Source organism: Anabrus simplex, chromosome 13, assembly GCF_040414725.1.
Source record: "Anabrus simplex isolate iqAnaSimp1 chromosome 13, ASM4041472v1, whole genome shotgun sequence".
Taxonomy (NCBI): Eukaryota; Metazoa; Arthropoda; class Insecta; order Orthoptera; family Tettigoniidae; genus Anabrus; species Anabrus simplex.
Genome location: NC_090277.1, coordinates 25150893 through 25171659, shown reverse-complemented (window position 1 = coordinate 25171659; position 20767 = coordinate 25150893). Strand labels below are relative to the sequence as shown.

At 38.1% G+C, this 20767-nt stretch overlaps 1 protein-coding gene across 1 annotated transcript in view; it reads right to left on the bottom strand.

The window, feature by feature from the left end:
• Window positions 1–20767, bottom strand: part of LOC136884724 (gastrula zinc finger protein XlCGF57.1-like) — a 73049-nt gene that overhangs the window by 24815 nt on the left and 27467 nt on the right. The window lies entirely within an intron of this gene.

Here is a 20767-nt window from a genome sequence, read left to right as displayed (position 1 = left end):
ATTGTATTAATTTGAGTATTGGATATTGGAATCACACAAGGCCACCCACGAAGCCAATGTCTTACAGTATATGTCATAAAGGAGTCCAGAAGAAGCGTTCTTATGTGAAGTGAGCGCGAGCGTCATTATGAGAAATCTCCAGAACTCATTAAATGGAGTTATGTCCCAAGCCAAGCCTCTTGATGAAGATTGGGGACGCTTCCCAGATCCCGGCTAAACTTATTATAGGAGGGAAGATAGAATTAAATTAATATCTTTGGTTACGGAAGAGTTGCATTGGATTTGAGACAAGAATTGCAACCTGTATCATTTCTGCTTTATTTTGATATGCATTAGGGCTGCATTCATTAATGCATTCGCTAATTAGAGCTCATGATATAATTAATGCGGGAAAACTTCCCGGGCGCGCTAAGATTGCACGCAGTCAAGCGGCTTGATGACGCTATACGGGATTATAAAATAAGGCCGCCGGGCATATCAGAGTCATTCTTGGACCAAAAGGCTGCTTGAACGAGTCGTCATACTGCGTGTTGGTACTGAGAACAACGCTTTGTCTTCGAGCTACACCTACTACCCGTACTGCTATTTCTGCAAGGAAGTAAGTAATCAACTTGAATATTCAGCTGAATTCAAGATTTTACCTGTGAGAATATGCTATGGGGAGATGAGGTACTGCTTATAAGAGACTAATGAACTAGTAGCTTCATATTTCTATGAGGTCAAGGTATTACTGACGAACTGCTAGAATTAATATTGGCTCAGGTTAGGAATTCTGAAACTTTATGTTGTCCGTGTGATAGGGTGAAAGAACAGTGACTGAGAGGAGTGAAGAAACTATTGTGTACCAGGTTAAAACTCTGAACGAGACTTGGTCAATGTGACGTGTGAGACACGCTAGTAGTGGAGACAGGCATCGAGTTTGGACAGTCTGTAATATATGAATTTATTTTCAGTTACCCAGCATCAAGTCCGAACGAGTGTTTGACATCACCATTGCAAGGAAGCCACAACCAGGAGCTGAAGCCAACACGACAACGGGCATCGATCCAGGAACGTTGGGAGCACCTGATCAGCACAACGTCGAAGGGGACACCTTCCAACTACAGAGGGAGCTGTACGAAGACGCAACACAAGAAAGAATGTCTCCAAATGGTCAACAGTATCTGATGCCAGCGCCGCCGTCCATCATGAGGTGGTAGATTCAGGGGTCCACAGGGATGGCCGCTCCGTCATGTCATCGATAACAAGGTCAGAGCTTTCCAATTCTGTTTCAAGCATGTCATTTAAATTTAGATAGGAATATGGGGGCCGTCAGTCAGATTAGTTATGGTAGGACAATTTTCCTTGTAATTTAGAGCTAGGCCTCAAACTCGAACCCCGTACATTAAGGTAGATGTTATTTGTAGAGTCCTTGTTAGCGTGTTCATATTTCACTTTGCTTGTGTTATTTTAATGTATGTGTGATTTTATGGGTCTGATCGAACTCCTTTGGTCATAGGAGGTTAGTCTACAGATAGGTACTTTTATTAGATCGCATTTAGGCATTTATTTTTGCAGACGTAGATGTGTATAGTTGTGACCAAGACGTGACCAGTAATTCTGATTCACTGATAGAGCGAGCGAGGCCGAATATTTAAGAGATATGAGCCCATGATAGGCAGAAATAAGATGTGCGATTGATATGAGAGAGCCCAGCACAATTGAGAGTTTATTGAAAATATTTAGAGAGGTCTAGTATGGCCATGTGACTATCGCTTAATGATTAGTGTTTTTGTAGCACCAGGATTGAGCCCATGAGAGGCATAAGTAAGATTTGCGAGACTGCTGGAGATATTAAGACGAGGGCAGATAGCCCAGGTGTATTTAAAAGAGGGCTGTAGCAGCAGATTACGTGAGATGTTTCTTTGAAAGGCAAGACTTTAGCCTGTCGCCCATTTGAGCTCATAAATTAGGGGGCTGCCGCAAGTGAAGTGGTGAGGGTGGAGGTCATTGAGCTTGACGTCACAGGCTTGTGAGTTGGTGATGGTCGTCTGCAGTTTGTCAAGTGTGCCAGGGGGGAAGAAACGACCTTCATGTTTTGAAAGCAGGGAGAGAGTGTTTTTGTGTCCTATTTGTTTTACGTATGATTTTAACACTGGCCCGTTTGGTACTTACACGCGTGTATATGTTGATTATGTCCTTTTTATTTTGTTTGCATAGGTATCTTTGAAGCCTTACTCGTCATGGGACTAGGGTTCGTGACCGAGTCAGGTCATTGTACATTTTGTGGTGATTTTTGTTTGCACCGGGGTTCGACGGCGCGAGGCATTGTAAATTGTTATGGGAATTACTGATATGAGTAGTTAAGCGGATATCCATCTTTCTAAACTTCGTTACTTACACTATTGTAACATGCTTGTTGCAGCTCACTTGTTTTCGTCAAGGCAGTGAACTGGTTGTCATCGGCTCAGCGTTATTTACCCTGTCATAATGAAAAGCTCTATCCTTTGTAAATAATTCAATTTTGTGTAATAAATCCCTATTTGTTAAACTTTGAATGCAGCGGTGTTTTCTGTTATATATATATTTTTTTTTAGCCGAATTTTACCTGATTTGTCACATATCCTCTTGTTTATCTTTTGTTGCCCCGTTATACCCATGTTATCCCTGAGAAGATTGCTTTTTCGACTGAGTGAAGAGGAGTGTGTTCAGGTAAGACTATGTGCACCAGCTCACGTTTGTGAGAGTTCTTTCACTACCGTACTCTGGGTTCGAGACCGGCTTTCGCCTGGCCGGAACTTCAGAGTCCAGTAGGGCACAATACATATCAGATAAAAAGTCGAGACATCGTCTTTCAAGCGAGATATATACCATAAACAACTGGTTCTCGTATCGTATGACAGAAAGCAGCACTAACTGATGCCTACACAGAGCGCTCGTGGAGAATTACGAAAATATTACAAGCCGAGAAATAAAGACAATATGATAAATATTTTGCACTCTCAATGTACAAATAGAGCAAAGAACATCACGCGAAAAGACAAACTTCTCATATCTCATTTCTTTATTTTATTACGTGGGAAAGAAAGAAGAAAACAGGCTTTAAAGAAGCAGAGATTACTAGTGCTCAGACTTACTTCACAAATATTTACCCTTACAAAAACAACTACATTTTAACGATCTTCATTCTTATTTTACAACACTGATAAACCCCAAAATTTCTTCTTGGAAACAAAACAATTTGCAAATCCACAACTCCAAATCTCTTCGCGCTATAGCCGTAAATGCGAAACCATGCATGGGTCTATACAACGTATAGAGGCCGGCGCTGAGGGGTTAAACGAAAAAGATTGGTTCATCTCTCTTTGCCTCTCTCTGTCATTAGGAAAATATCTACCATGAAACAACCTACCCCGGGTTATATTTGCAAAGATTGTGGAAGAACCTTCCTCTGGGGTTACAACAAGAGTGGCACAAGATCTCATAATAGTTCAATTTTTGGTGCAATCACTGTAAAAGACTGTTCAAGAACCCTTCCATCGGCAAACATCATGAAGAAACCTGTAGTGTAGTTTCATCCAGAAATAAGTTTAAAGAGCTCAAAGTATTCTACCAGATAATAATTTATTTATGAATAGTAAACTTTTACAAAATATTTCAAACTCTACTTCATTGTCTCGATTTACAACAAGTTCTGTTCCTATGCTCACATCTGAAGAGGAAGAAAAAGAAGATCTCATTGGTATTTACCATCACAGTTCCTAATTTTATTTCATTTTCTAAGCCTACTAAATGTTCTATCACATTGCAAACATCTAAATAAGTAGAGCAGCCGGATGAGGTACAAAATGAAGGTGATAAAAAAGATGACCGAGATGGTCTCAACACCTTTTTCCAATGAAGCCAGTTAAATAGAGTTTTCTACATATCAACAGTCTGCACGTAATCCAAAATGTTAACAACAAGCCTCTGTTACCGTATGTAGATATAAGATCCCAACCTACTCGTAGAACACTTGTAACAGATAAGAGCCGATCAAGATTGTCATTACACAAAGTATGAAACAGAGATTCTAGAAATAGGGCATAACTGAAGATGTAAAACATAACATTACTAATCTTTTTGGCTGAACTTCAGTTTTGCGTTTTGCACAACTATATCAAGAAAATAGTTGCATAAAATGCAAAAAAAAATTGTAATGCTCATCTCATTTATCCACACTATTCAGTCACTGATCATTAGCCCGCACTCATTAGTAACTCTTAAGAAACCATTGCTTAATTGCCCCCTGATCAATTGCAATTGCTTATTAGACCCTGCTCATTGAGTCATGCTTAACTGACCCTTGCTCATTAGCGACTGCTCCTTGCTGATGACCACGCAGTTTCCAACAGTCTTAGGGGGCTGTCACACTGGATCGATCGAACGACTGCGATCAACCTACAGAGGGCAGTGTCACCAGTCACACTGCATCGATCGTCAGCGAACAACTACGAGCGATGGAGATCGACTGGTTTGTGAAAACAAACCTGTTCGTTTTTCAGTCGCAGTCGTTCGATAATGGCGGACGTAACATTGTGTTCTGTTGATGAAATCGAAACATTATTTTGCCTAGTGTATGAAAACAAAGTGTTGTATAATCCTAGATTCCCTGGATATACTAATAGGGAGACCGTAAATTTCGTATGGCATTTTATAGCGTCGAGAATTGGGACGAAAACTGGTAAGTAATTACTATATTTATTATGATTATGTTACGAATAGTGTTATCTTAGATTAATTATTAATAAAATGTGTTACATGGAATAGACTGGTAAAGAAAGTTATACTAGGAAAAGTAGTAATTATCATTCTTATGACTTAATTGAAGAAATGTTTGGAAAACATAGTGCTTTCCTAACCTCCATCTCGTAGGCCTCCCAAATGAAATGAACAACGTTCTTCGTTTTAATGACAAATAAGTGTATGCCATAAGTACTACAGGTATATTTTCTTTATCACAATATTCTAATTCATTGTTTCAGGAAAAAGTTGTGCCAAAATATGACAAATTCTGAGGGCAGGGTATCGAACTTGGAGAGATAACATCCCCTCCTCCCCTCCCAGGTTCTTCTGTATAGAAAACAAAAAATGGGTCTACTTCACTGCCTCAACTTTCTGGAACACTTCATTGCTGGAAGAAGGTACAATTCTGTAATATTTATTTTTAAAATTAGGCCTACACTACAGACAAGTGTTCTAGTTGTGAAAGAGTGAGAGGAAAATTCAGTCTGTAGGCCATAAGTTCTAACCATCCGTTCATTAATGTATCAGATATGACTGAAAGTAATATAATAAAATCTAAAATCTTACTAAAATAATTATTGAAACTAATAATTTCTTAAACAGAAGGTTTGTGTGCAGACTAAAATATAGCTCCAATTTTTATCTATCTATCTATCTATATATATATATATATATATATATATATATACAGGGTGATTCACCCAACATGTTACACGGAAATGACTTCTATACCATTAATGATATCGGCATTCTGTTTCCGTAGTCCTAAATGGTACCCAGAGCCTTGTAAAATAACGTGCTACTTAGTCTCATGGGGTGATTAATAACCGAGATATTGATACTAACTCCATATTTTTAAATGGAACGGTACAAATTCACACAGCTGGCCTAAAAGCTTAACTGCGTACAAGTTCAAATATGTAATTATTTTCAAAATCGGACAATTACTTTTTGAGATATAATTAAGAACAGCACACGCGGTTTTGCATGCCCCATCAGACGGCGTGAAGTCGGCCAAGGACGTATTGGCAAGCAAGCTGCTTCCTGGCATTGATTCCAGCCACAGAACGGATACCAGGCATGTACTATATACATAATGTGATGTACCGTAACATACCCTGGGTGTGCAACGTTATTGTATGACTGGCAAACACACAACGGGGAAGGGAAATTAAATTTGTTTTGTTTTGTTATGACATCCATGTGTAATAGGTTGCGCTCAGTTTAGAGTCGTTTTTCACGGATGGGAATGGGAAGGATTTGGAAAAGACGTCGGCCGTGGCCTATACCAAAGGTACCTATCCGGCATTTGCCTGGTGTTGAACATGGGACACTATGAAAATCACTTTCAGGTTGGGCGAGGCAGGACTCGAACCTGCCCTCTCCCGAATGCACGCTACTACAGGCGCGCTTGAGCTCCGTGGAGATTAATGCGTGTAAAATAAATAAGTGATAGTGTTGATGCCATCACATCACGATCAGCTCTGAACATCCCACATAATAAGTCGAGCTGTTTGTCTCCTAATGTCTAACCTATCCCAACCCAAATAATCCAGCATTGGTAACACTGCTCCTTCGCCTGAAATAGCCTAGTACAAAACGAGGTGCGCTTTGTACCACACACACACACCCATGCAAACGGCGCTACATGACCACGTTGTCAAATGCCCGGAAATGAAATAACAACAAACAGCCACTATTCTCCGCAGCCTGTCGAGTTTCTTAATCACGTGTAGCGGCTAGCATTCGTAGCTGTCGCCGCGGTGGTCCGGGTTAAATTCCCGACTCTGATAAGCAATTTAATTCTGTTTGGAGGGCTGGAACGGGGTACACTTCGCCTCGTGAGGTAAAGCGGGGAAGAGATGGGTTCGGTAACCATCTCAGCTATCCTGGGAGTGATCCCGTGGTTTCCCACCAATACTCCAAGGAAATGTCGGGATGGTTGCTTACTTACGATAACGGCCGCCTCCATCCCAATTCCCCACCTGAATTACAAATACAGTACACTGCTACAGACACCACAATAACGTAGGTTATCAGGCACATTCTAACACACACACACACGGCTACACGACCACGATGTTCAAGCCCCGGAAATGAAATAACAACCACTATTCTCTGTACCACTTCGAGTGTATTAATCACGTACCACGGACATTATTAATTTGCTTTTCTAGAAGGAGCTCTTCCGGTGTTTTGTGTTATGTTTATTTCTCAACTCATACAGTAGTATGTACTGTGCACTAAAACCAGTGACATCGTTATGTTCCTTTCAAGCCAAAGTACTTATTTCATTCCCTTTAAACACATCAACCCTCTCTGCCCTGTCATGAGTTCGCCTGTAATACACACTTTGCGAACCCATCACATGTGTACGAGGTGCTTACATTCCTGGTATCCATCCTGTGGCCGGCATCACACCCAAGAACCTGCTCGCGCGTCAATATGTCTTTGCCCAACTTCACGCTGTCTGATGCGGCATGCAAAACCGCGCATGCTGTTCTTATTTATATCTCAAAAAGTACTTGTCCGATTTTGAAAATAATTACATATTTGAACTTGTACGCAGTTAAGCTTTTAGGCCAGCTGTATGAATTTGTACTGTAACCGCGATTTCGAACGCGTACATAAATAATAATAATAATAAAATGGTAAATAATATAAAAATAATATGACTAAGGAAATAGAAAAGGACGCAGTGGCGGTGAACTCATATCAGAACTTAGAAGCGTGACGAGTATCCTTCGATACGCAAAATTAAATCAAATACAGGGAACACTTACAGGCCTAAAAATGACAACTAAGACAGGATAGTGGAACGAGCTGGGAAGCCCTATCTATGAGGTCCACGGGAACGTATGACGTTATGGGGGAGAAAAGACTTACATGAAACACCCTCTAGCTTAATTATATTAAAAATAACAAATAACCAAAAATTACAAGAGACTAAATTATATAACAGTGCAGCAGATACTTTACACATTTGACCAACGCAATAATTACGAAACCAAAACAGAAATGAAAGGATAGTTAATTAAAAGACAGGAGAAAAACTTTAAATTACAAGATCGAGAATCTAGGACAAACTCAAGACATGATGAATATTAAACTTAGAAAATCGCATTAACCAGGAAAATACCAAAACGCAAAGGAATTAAATTAAATTAAACGAAATCAGAAAACATTGATAATAACAAGAAAATAGCACTGAAATAACACTTACCTCGGAAAGGCAGAAGTTCCCGAGGGTAGCCCTCGAGCGCGAACGCTCGCTAGGGCGGTCGGATGGAAAATGACGCCGAGCAAACGCATCATTTTTCCAAAGCCGGCAAGGAGACCGGATATGGCCCGATTACAATCAACCAATAAGAAACAATTTCTACTAGATTCTCGTTTGCCAATATATTCGCATAACCATATATGGTTATTTCCTGTCAACAGACGCTAGATAAATTACATCACTTATTTCAACATCCCTAACAGCGCGTGCGGTATAGGCTGTTCCAAATTAAATGTTACCAAATTACATCATGATATACGAATCACTTTATCACACTTGCAATGTTAACAATCCAATCTTGAGGTTTTCTTAATTTACATTTTACTATTGCCTGAAAGAAAAATTATTACACATACCCCAGCCACATAAACAAATATTCCAGCAAAGTCCAGAGTTCTTATTTCTTCATTTCTCAAAATATTACAAACAAAATAAAATCCTTCAGTTATGTTAAATTTTAAAAAAAATTTACATTTTCAAACTCTAACTTCTTGCAACACACAACATCCAGTTCCAGTTCACTGTCCCACCACAGCTTACATGTACCATTCCACTTAAAAATATGGAGTTACTATCAATATCTCGCTTATTAATCACTCCATAAGACTAAGTAGCACGTTATTTTACAAGGCCCTGGGTACCATTTAGGACCACGAAAACAGAATACCGATATCTTTAATGGTTTAGAAGTTATTTCCGTGTAACATGTTAGGGGAATCACCCTGTATATATAATATAATATATTGTTCATTTTTTTAGTCCTATAACAAACACACCTATGGAAGTGGCACTTGGTGTAGGAAAGCCTTCTCACTAAGCTGAAATGGAGGAGGAAGCCGAAATAACTTGTGTTGGAGGGGTCTAAATCCTGCAGTTCAGTAATTATTTAAGGGACTTCAACTTCCAGTCCAGTGAGTTCTGCTTCTACAAACAGCTCTGCCAGCAGTTAAGAAAAAAGAAAGAAACAGAAATGTGAAAGTGACAGTGATGTGTTAAGTAAATATTTAGAAAAGATACTGAAAACGATACATAATCAATGTTATTTTTAGTGTCTTCATGATGACATGGAAAGTCTGAGTGAACTAGGTCGAAGTGTTTTCAGAGTTAAAATTCAGGAACTGTTGTATACAATGCTAGATCAAGAAAGAATCTAATAAAATTTATATCCTTGAGAAATGTTCTACTTTTTAAATTAAATCAGTTTTCCTTCTACTTATCTATCAATATTTATTGGAATCCTCAGTGAGTTATATGTATTAGCACCCAATGAGAAAATAACCTTAACTCCAATTTTTATGAATTATTAGCATTACTACAACTTAATTTGTATATTTTATGTGGTAGAACACATATGGTTTACAAAAGAAGGAGTAGCCTATTTTGAAATACTGGTAGTAGGTCCTTTGTGTGTATGTAGTAAGCAATTGTACAGCACAGGTGGTCTGAAACCAGACCAGTGTATTGATAGTTCTGTCCAAGAGCTGACTTCCATCTTACGGTATACTGTTGATTGCAAATGCAAGCTCATTGCACTAGGTTTGTACAGCACAGGTGGTCTGAATCCATACTGGTGCATAGATACAAGTAGTTTTGTCCAGGAGCTGACTGCCTTCTTACAGATTACTGTTGATTGCCTATGCAAGCTCATTGCATTAGGTTTACTGCACCCATATTCAATGTTGTTTACTATAATACCATCCTGGGAGAATACACACCCTAAATAACTATTTGAAATTATCTACCAGTTCTATTTTTGTATTCACAACCTGACATTCAGTTCCCTTTTAGGTGTCTTCCCTACTGCAATTACTTTAGTCTTGAAAAGACTAATTTTATCATTATTATTATTATTATTATTATTATTATTATTATTATTATTATTATTATTATTATTATTATTATTATTATTATTATTATCACACGAATGTGCATTACATAGATTATTCATTTTCATGTCATAATCATTGCATCTTTTTTTAAAGTTGCAGGTTATTTGATTGCACATTTTCAGTAGACCAAGTTGTTCACATAAGACAAACTTCTTACCACAGTTATACCTAACTGAATCCCTCCCTGCCACCTTATACCTTTGTAACTTAGCCTTTACCTCCTCATTCCAAGTACTCTCCTGCCATTGATACCTGTTTGCACCAGCAATCATTCTCACTACTTTCATTGCCTACCGAAGGCATCAAGGTAGACCCATTCTTACATTTCTTGTGCTGTAGATCCATGTGAACAATGAAGAACAAAGGTAGAAAATTCATTTCTAACTGTTTTGACAGGTGTTTCTACAAAAGTTTTGTAGATTTTCATCTACAAAATAAAAATCTGCATTTTGTGTGATGTGTTATTAAGGGGATATGATGGCAGAAAATGTACACATTTATAAAAAATATATTCATATGACAGTTACATGCTTTTAATAAAAGGTTGAGTAGATTAATTACCCTGTAAGTTAATCCGAGATCTTACAAGAGCCAAGCACCCTACTCTGTCAAACATTATTTTATATTATCAGTATTTACAAATAATTTTGACAGGCAATGCATGATATAGCAAAATGAAACCATTTACCACCTTAGCAACAGCCCTAAGTAATATTCCACTTTAAACAGCTATGGTAATTAGTTGATAGAAAGGCATATTCACTTCTAAAAATAGAAGGCAAGGTGCTTGTAATTAGCACCTATTATTGTTTGCAGTGTTTGGTTCTCATTTTTGGTGAAATTGAAGGCAAAGTTTTCATTTTCCTTCAACTGATTCATAAGGGAAGTATTTCAGGATGGCTAGATAGGCTTGGTAGTGTTCACATCAGTAAAGTAGATGCATATGAAAAATACACAGAAAGGCAAATTCAACATTGAGGTAAGAAAGAGAGTCCTACCAGACCTTTGTGGAAAAAGTTATCACTCTGTACCAAGGAGTTTACCAGTAACTTGGATGGAAGTGCAGGATTTAGATTAATATGTTTATTATTGCCATGTGAGAAATTAGATCAGCTTGCCAGTGCAAAGTTTGGGGAGACAGTACGTTATGCATAGTGATGTGGGTAATAAACAAGACCTTGTATGTAATTTACATGTAGTTGTGACAAGTATCAGTCTATCAAAAATCAAATCAAAATCTCTTTATTTGCAAATGAGGTGTCTACCTCAGTGGCAAATGGTACACTAAAATACATTATTGTCAAGCACTAAATTTTAAATTAACTAGTGAAGAAGATAATTTTCCCAGAATACAATATTATACAATTTACTCTAACAATTTTTTCTATTAAACACACTCCTCATCTATATAAATAAAATTGTTTCTGTTTGTCTGTCTGTTTGTCTGTTCCACCATCACGTCGAAACGGCTGGATAGATCTCAACCAAACTTCATATTTAGAGTATACTGACCCCGGGGAAGGTTTCGATATGCATATCATTTTAAAATCTTTGAAAAGACGGGGGTTTTATAGGAAAAACGGTTTTCCTCCATTTTCTCTTATACTATTATAGGCAAAATATCGAATTTGTCGTATAAGGACGAGACAAAGCTCAATTTAATCCTCTTGACGCAAAGAACAAAACTCGGTAAGCCCTACGGGCCCGAAAACCATGTTTTAAGGCCCTAAAACCAACCGTTACGGAGATATTGGCACCACACTACCCCTGCTCTAGGAATCGGATAAAGAAATGAACTGCCGTAACCATGGCAACGTCAGCTCCAGGATTCTAGAGCAGTGAGATTATGCATGTACGTTTGGGCATAGGTGTCAACCAAAATAGGTACAAATAAGACTTAATATCTGGGAAAAAAATATACTGTTGTGTAAGGCACTCATAGGACTCCTTTGGGCGGGGATAAATAAAATTGTTTCTGTTTGTCTGTCTGTTTGTCTGTTCCACCATCACGTCGAAACGGCTGGATAGATCTCAACCAAACTTCATATTTAGGGTATACTCATCCCGGAGAAGGTTTTGATATGCATATCATTTTAAAATCCTTGAATAGACAGGGGGTTTATAGGAAAACCAGAATGGTTTTTCCACCATCACGTCGAAACGGCTGGATAGATCTCAACCAAACTTCATATTTAGAGGATACTCATCGCGGGGAACTTTTCCATATGCATATCATTTTAAAATATTTGAATATATGGGGGGTTTATAGGAAAATCAGAATGGTTTTTCCACCATCACGTCGAAACGGCTGGATGGATCTCAACCAAACATTGTATTTAGAGTATACTAATCCCGGGGAAGGTTTAGATATGCATATCATTTTAAAATCCTTGAATAGACGGGGGGTTTATAGGAAAACCAGAGTGGTTTTCCCACCATCACGTCGAAACGGCTGGATAGATCTCAGCCAAACTTCATATTTAGAGTATACTCATCCCAGGAAAGGTTCCGATATGCATAGCCTATAATTTTAAAATCTTTGAATAGACGGGGTGTTTATAGGAAAACCACAGTGGTTTTCCTCTATTTTCTCTTATACTATTGATTTTCTGTAAACTTCGTTTACCGTACGTGAAATGTCTCTTCATTATAAACAACTTTCGTTATGTTCATAATTTACCTTACTCTTCACATGACGGAGAAATTTACAATTTTCTGCTGGTATCATGCTCTGCATTTAGTGACCGACAGACCGACAACGAACCTACAGGTTACCATGGCAACGTCTCTGACTGCATGCCAGTAGGGAAGTAACGTATTGCCATTTTCCTCATCATGCTTTTAAATTCGTGGTTGTTCCTTGGGTAGATGGCAAGAGAGGCATCAATCGGCTCATCTGCGGGATATTGGCGGAATATCGTTGGAGGTTATAACCGCCCTCGAATAGATTAAGTAATAACACCATTAGTCATCTTCATATTTGTTTACCTAAGAATCACTGAACCTAAATTTCTCCTCTGTTAGCGCTTTATTATATCCATAACTCACGGCATTTATTTATTTGTCGTTATCCGGCTGTCCTCAGTTATAATCCATTTTCTATTAGTTTCAACATTCTTAACTGTATTATTTTCTTCCTTAATTACGCCGTATGTACGTGAATGCTAGAAACTACTGGATGCATTTCCACCAAGATTCGTATTTAGAATACACCTGTCCTTGATAGGTTTCAGGGCAAGTATTGTTTCTAAATCCCTGAACTAACTGGGGGTTTATACGAAACCGAAACAGTGATTTTGCACTTCCAAAAAATATACACAACAAAAGTTTATGGAAGTCTACCTACCTTGGTAGAAATTAATGTCTAAACCTTTTTTTCTCATGTGCATCATTTCGATACGAGGATCAATAAGGGAGATATCATTAAAGGACCGTTTTTCTGTACAAGTCCCATCGGACTTAACTCACGAGCGGGTGCGTGTAAAGCGTATTCCTTACAACTTGAAAACTACTGAAGACATTCGAAACAAAATTTATATTTAGCATCCACCTGTCCAAGGGTAGGTTTTAAACGTAAATAACATTTCATGTTCCGAAATGGACTGGCGGTTTATAAGGAACCGAAATGGTGATTTTACTCTTCCACAATATATACAGAACAAGACCAACCTGACTGGAAATCGACCAAACCTGATGGAATTCCACCTCTAAACCTTTTTTTTCATGTGCATTTTTTCGTCAGGAGGATTAATAAGGGAGATATCATGAATGGTCACTTTTGCAGGTTAAGTCCAGCGGACATAGCCCAAAAGGTGTTTTACATGGAGCAGATTCCTTATCTATATAAATCAAATCGTAACGACTGTGTACCTCTACACTGACTATTTTGGCGAAATTTTCCTACAGCTTTCCGTTTAAGGGGTAATAATAACAATCTCCATAATTTTTGATTTCCTGAAAGTCCTAATTTTTACCCGCCTCGCCCAAAATCCACATTGTGGCATAATCTGCCAGAAGAATAAGAAGATAATTGAAATTTGACAAAATTATACGTTTTAGCCTGTAACGAATGAAAAATCCTATATCATTAAATTTTTCATTTTTTATCCCCGAAGAATATCGAAATATGCAGGCAATTTTAATGATGGTGCAGACCTTCGGAAATTCCTATCACGTAACGGATTGCACAATCTCCGTTCAATTTGGAATGATCTACAACCTTGGTCTTATGACTTTATGCCGTATCTGTATCCCTTTTACGTTTGATTTTTCTCTATTAATCGATGTTAAGTCAATTTGGAATTTTCACATGCATTATTCATACTTTCAATTACTTATATGAAATACAGAATCATCAAACTCTTCACGAAAATTGGCCCACTCAGTAGCCATATGTGAGCCAAATGCTACGTATGTAGCTGTCACATTATTATCCGAAAAGTAATGTAATGTGAGAAGATCTTACAAAACCTTTACCCTGTTCCACGTTTCTAAATCTGACCCAAGAATAGATGACATATCATTGGACCAGCCATTTAGGCCACTAAATCCGGCGTGTCTTATGGTATAATCCTTTGTCGATATGACGTACGTTTAGTAGCAGTTAATCTGTAAATGAAGGTCTTCAATATTGTAAACACGCATATACTTTCGTATGTCGATCTATATATATTCACTGATGTCGATTTAGCGATCGAGAAAGGGTCGGTCTGCTATTGTAATCAGTACTCCCCACACCGACTTTGACTGGCAGTAGGAAAGGGTTCCTTCTCCAACTCCTGTGTAACTGTCATTAGTAAGGAAGGCCTACAATTGTAATGAATAGTTCCCTTCTCGATTTGACTTGCAGAAGGTAAGTGAGCATGCAGTTTTGTTTAAAACTCCCCTACCCGATTGTGTTTGGCAGTAGGCAAGGGTGCCCGCCATTATAAAGAAATGTACTCATCTAAAATGTGACTGGCATTAGGCATAGTGGCCTGCTATTTTGATGGAAACTCACCAACTTGGTGTGACTGGCAGTACGCTGGCTGGCAGTAGGAAAAGGGGCCTGTCATTATAATGATAACTGCACAACTCAATTTCGAGTGATAGTAGGGTAATTGCCTGCCATTATAATAAAAACTGTAATCTGTCTGGAGGTAGGAAAGGGGGGCTGCCATTTTAACGAAAACTCCCCAAATCGATTCTGTCCGCATAGTAGGCAATGGGGCCTGCAATTATAATGTAAACTTCCCAACCTGATTGTGAATGCCAGTAGGCAAGTGAGCCTGCCGTTATATCACAAATCCGTAACAAACACTTTACATTGGAAACGTACGGGGACCTCCCCATGCTCTTTCTCGGATAACGCTAAGAGACATGCAATTTTAAAACTATCTTATTTACTGCATGTACACTATTTACTTCGATATTCGAATACAATGTAGAATACCGTAGCGAAGCACGGGTACATTCGCTAGTCCTTAATAAATTTATATTGTTTACAAAATTCTACTTATAATATCTCCTGTACTTACAAACATAGTGTACTCATATACAGTATGTGAAATTACTTGTAATAATACTATGCAACTGGTATAAGATTAAAATTAACATTGCATTTATTTACTTATTCCTTACCCATTTTGGAACCTAAGTAGCATAACGACCTGCTGTGTCTTAAAGAGAGTCCCTTCTGCCACCACTTTTCAGAGTTCCTGAAGGGCCTTCACAGCTACCGTAGCGGTCCCAGGGCCCTGAAAGTCCCCACTGTACTTCACCCCTACAGGCAGTCCCCTACTTGGGCTGTCCAAACTCCATAGACCAGAGGATGGAATTAATTTAATCACACACATTTTTTTTTACAATATCCTGCACAGACCGAATGCCCTCTAATCATTTATTTTCTCTGTTGCAGTTTATTCTCTTCTTGAATATTACACTGCCAACTTACTCATTACAACAATATTCCAGGTGCTTTTCCTATAGTTCTTAATCTAGTATACAGAGCACTAGCCTTTCCTGAACTCCTCAAGAAATGTACACATATGTGAATACACAGTACCCTAATGAGATTTTAAATTTTTTACTTTGGAAGAGATGTCCATAGACAAACTTTCTTCACAGGAATTTGGTAAAAGTAGCTGCTTTTCAAGATGCTGTAGTCTTTAGTGATATAAATTATGACAGGATTGTCATTCTTGCACAAAGTTTGGCTTTAGACCTGAATTCTTTGCACAAAGGACAGTACAGAAATTCAGCAAATGCTTGTCATGAAAACAATATGCTACTATTTTGAACATGGCACAATAACAAAGAAGAGGAGAGGCAAGAAGAGATTTGCAGAGGATCATGAGGGAGAAAAACAGTGTAAGGAACTCCATTACTTTTCCTTGTTTCTCCTATTTTCACAATATTCAGAACATATGTACATTTTTCTTTCTTTCAAAATTATTTACAGGATTGTAATGAAAATTGAAACACTATTTCTACATTAGATAATGTAAATTTCGACTGGAAGCATTTCTTGATATATCTATTATATCAACTGGTATGAAAAAAAAAATTAATAAGCTGTTAACCTCCATCTAATGAACACCTCAGAATATCATTCGAAAAGACTAATTATGTCCCAAGAACTAGCATCATTTAAATAAATAATAGTAAATGATATTAGTCTTATATCTGAAGTACAATGAGCCACTGTTGTGAGGCTTTTGTTGGAATATTCACTCTGTCAAGAATTCTGGCTGTAGTGTTCTATGAATGACATCACATATAATAGGAACTAGCGAATGTACCCGTGCTTCGCTACGGTATTCTACATTGTATTCGAATATCGAAGTAAATAGTGTGCATGCAGTAAATAAGATTGTTTTAAAATTGCATGTCTCTTAGCGTTATCCGAGAAAGAGCATGGGGAGGTCCCCGTACGTTGTTTCCAATGTAAAGTGTTTGTTATGGATTTGTGATATAACGGCAGGCTCACTTGCCTACTGCCATTCACAATCGAGTTGGGAAGTTTACATTATAATTGCAGGCCCCATTGCCTACTATGCGGAGAGAATCGATTTGGGGAGTTTTCGTTAAAATGGCAGCCCCCCTTTCCTACTTCCACACAGATTACAGTTTTTATTATAATGGCAGGCAATTACCCTACTATCACTCGAAATTGAGTTGTGCAGTTATCATTATAATGCCAGGCCCATTTTCCTACTTCCAGCCAGCTTACTGCCAATCACACCAAGTTGGTGAGTTTCCATCAAAATAGCAGGCCACTATGCCTAATGCCAGTCACATTTTAGATGAGGACATTTCTTTATAATGGCGGACACCCTTGCCTACTGCCAAACACACTCGGGTAGGGGAGTTTTTAACAAAACTGCATGCTCACTTGCCTTCTGCAAGTCAAATCGAGAAGTGAACTATTCATTACAATTGTAGACCTTCCTTACTAATGACAGTTACACAGGAGTTGGAGAAGGAACCCTTTCATACTGCCAGTCAAAGTCGGTGTGGGGAGTACTGATTACAATAGCAGATCCACCCTTTCTCGATCGCTACAAATCGACATCAGTGAATATATATAGATCGACATACGAAAGTATATGCGTGTTTACAATATTGAATATTGAAGACCTTCATTTACAGATTAACTGCTACTAAACGTACGTCATATCGACAAAGAATTATACCATAAGACACGCCGGATTTAGTGGCCTAAATGGCTGGTCCTATGATATGTCATCTATTCTTGGGTCAGATTGAGTTAGAAACGTGGAACAGGGTAACGTTCTTGTAAGATTATATCACATTACATTACTTTTCGGATACATACATAGCATTTGGCTCATATATGGCTACTGGGTGGGCCAATTTTCGTGAAGAGTTTGATGATTCTGTATTTCATATAAGTAATCGAAGGTATGAATTATGCATGTGAAAATTCCAAATTGACTTAACATCCATTAATAGAGAAAAATCAAACGTAAAAGGGATACAGATACGGCAAAAAGTCATAAGACCAAGGTTGTAGATCATTCCAAATTGAACGGAGATTGTGCAATCTGTTATGTGATAGGAATTTCCGAAGGTCTGCACCATCATTAAAATTGCCTGCATATTTCGATATTCTTCGGGGATAAAAAGTGAAAAATTTAATGATCTTGGATATTTTCCGTTCGTTACAGGCTAAAACGTATAATTTTGTCAAATTTCAATTATCTTCTTTTTCTTCTGTCAGATTATGCCGCAATCTGGATTTTGGGCGAGGCGGGTAAAAATTAGGACTTTCAGGAAACTAAACCAAAAATTATGCAGATGGTCATTATTACCCCTTAAACGGAAAGCTGTACGAAAATTTCGCCAAAATAGTCAGTGTAGAGGCACACAGTCGTTACGATTTGATTTATATAGATAAGGAATCTGCTCCATGTAAAACACCTTTTTGGCTATGTCCGCTGGACTTAACCTGCAAAACTGACCATTCATGCTATCTCCCTTATTAATCCTCCTGACGAAACAATGCACATGAAAAAAGGTTTAGAGGTGGAATTCCATCACGTTTGGTCGATTTCCAGTCAGGTTGGTCTTGTTCTGTATATATTGTGGAAGAGTAAAATCACAATTTGTTTTCCCTATAAACCGCCAGTCCATTCCGGAACATGAAATGTTATTTACGTTTAAAACCTACCTTTGGACAGGTGGATGCTAAATATGAATTTTGGTTCGAATGTCTTCAGTAGTTTTCAAGTTGTAAGGAATACGCTTTACACGCACACGCTCGTGAGTTAAGTCCGATGGGACTTGTACAAAAAAACGGTCCGTTAATGATATCTCCCTTATTAATCCTCGTATCGAAATGATGCACATGAGAAAAAAGGTTTAGAAATTAATTTCTACCAAGGCAGGTAGATTTAAATTAACGTTGGTTGTGTATATTTTGTGGAAGTGCAAAATCACTGTTTCGGTTTCGTATAAACCCCCAGTCAGTTCAGGGATTTAGAAACAATATTTGCCCTAAAACCTATCAAGGACAGGTGTATTCTAAATATGAGTATTGGTGGAAATACATCCAGTAGTTTGAAGCACTCGCGTACATACGGCGTAATTAAGGAAGAAAATAATACAGTTAAGAAAGTTGAAAGTAATAGAAAATGGATTATAACTGAGGACAGCCGGATAACGACAAATATGTAAATACCAAGTTAATGTATTGGAAAATCAAATGCCCCTCAATAAATTATGCTAGTGTGAGTTATGGATATAATAAAGCGGTAACAGAGGAGAAATTTAGGTCCATTGATTCCTAGGTAAACAAAAAATAAGAAGATGACTAATGGTGTTATTACTTAATCTATTCGAAGGCGGTTATAACATCCAACGATATTCCGCCAATATCCCGAAGATAGGCCGATTGACGCCTCTCTTGCCTTCTACCCAAGGAGCAACCACGAATTTAAAAGCATGATGAGGAAAATGGCAATACGTTACTTCCCTGCTGGCATGCAGTCAGAGACGTTGCCATGGTAACCTGTAGGTTCGTTGTCGGTCTGTCGGTCACTCAATGCAGAGCATGGTACCAGCAGAAAATTGTAAATTTCTCCGTCATGTAAAGAGTAAGGTAAATTATGAACATAACGAAAGTTGTTTATAATGAAGAGACGTTTCACGTACGGTAAACGAAGTTTACAGAAAATCAATAGTATAAGAGAAAATGGAGGAAAACCATTGTGGGTTTCCTGTAAACCCCCCGTCTATTCAAAGATTTTAAAATGATATGCATATTGAAACCTTCCCCGGGATGAGTATACTCTAAATATGAAGTTTAGTTGAGATCTATCGAGCCGTTTCTACGTGATGGTGGAAAAACCATTCTGGTATTCCTATAAACCCCCGTCTATTCAAAGATTTTAAAATGATATGCATATCGAAACCTTCCCCGGGATGAGTATACTCTGAATATGAAATTTGGTTGACATCTATCCCGCCGTTTCGACGTGATGGTGGAAAAACCATTCTGGTCTTCCTATAAACCCCCGTGTATTCGAAGATTTTAAAATGATATGCATATCGAAACCTTCCACGGGAGGAGTATACTCTAAATATGAAGTTTGGTTGAGATCTATCCAGCCGTTTCGACGTGATGGTGGAAAAACCATTCTGGTTTTCCTATAAATCCCCCGTGTATTCAAAGATTTTAAAATGATATGCATATCGAAACCTTCCCCGGGATGAGTATACTCTAAATATGAAGTTTGGTTGAGATCTATCCAGCCGTTTCGACGTGATGGTGGAACAGACAAACAGACAGACAAACAGACACGAACAATTTTATTTATATAGATAGATGACGGATAAGCATGAGCACGTTGAAAAGAGCAGACTTCCACTTCGAGATTCATATCTCCTAAACGGTTTATGATATTAAGAAACGGTTTGCGCCATCAGACGCCTCATTATTCGCTCTACATGTTTGTTTCTAAACCATTTCCTCGTATCTCCCATATTAAGGGGGTAAATTGAGTTCAAATTTTGAATAGGGTGAAATTTGGGTACATTTTTAACATTTTACATTACATTTTGCCTACTTATGTATAAGCTAGAATCATGAAATTTGGTACACATATGTCCCTTAATCGTGCCAATGTGCGCACACAACGTGATGATCCTATCATTCTTATAAGTGTGTCAAACAATAAAATATACTTGTAAAAATCACCAAATTTACGAACAATCCAGAAATACGGCCAAATTTAACGTATAAGGGAGAGAGATACGACAAAATGTCACAGGACCAAAGCTGTAGATCACTCCGAATTGAAGGGACATTGTGCATCCGTTTTGTGATACGACT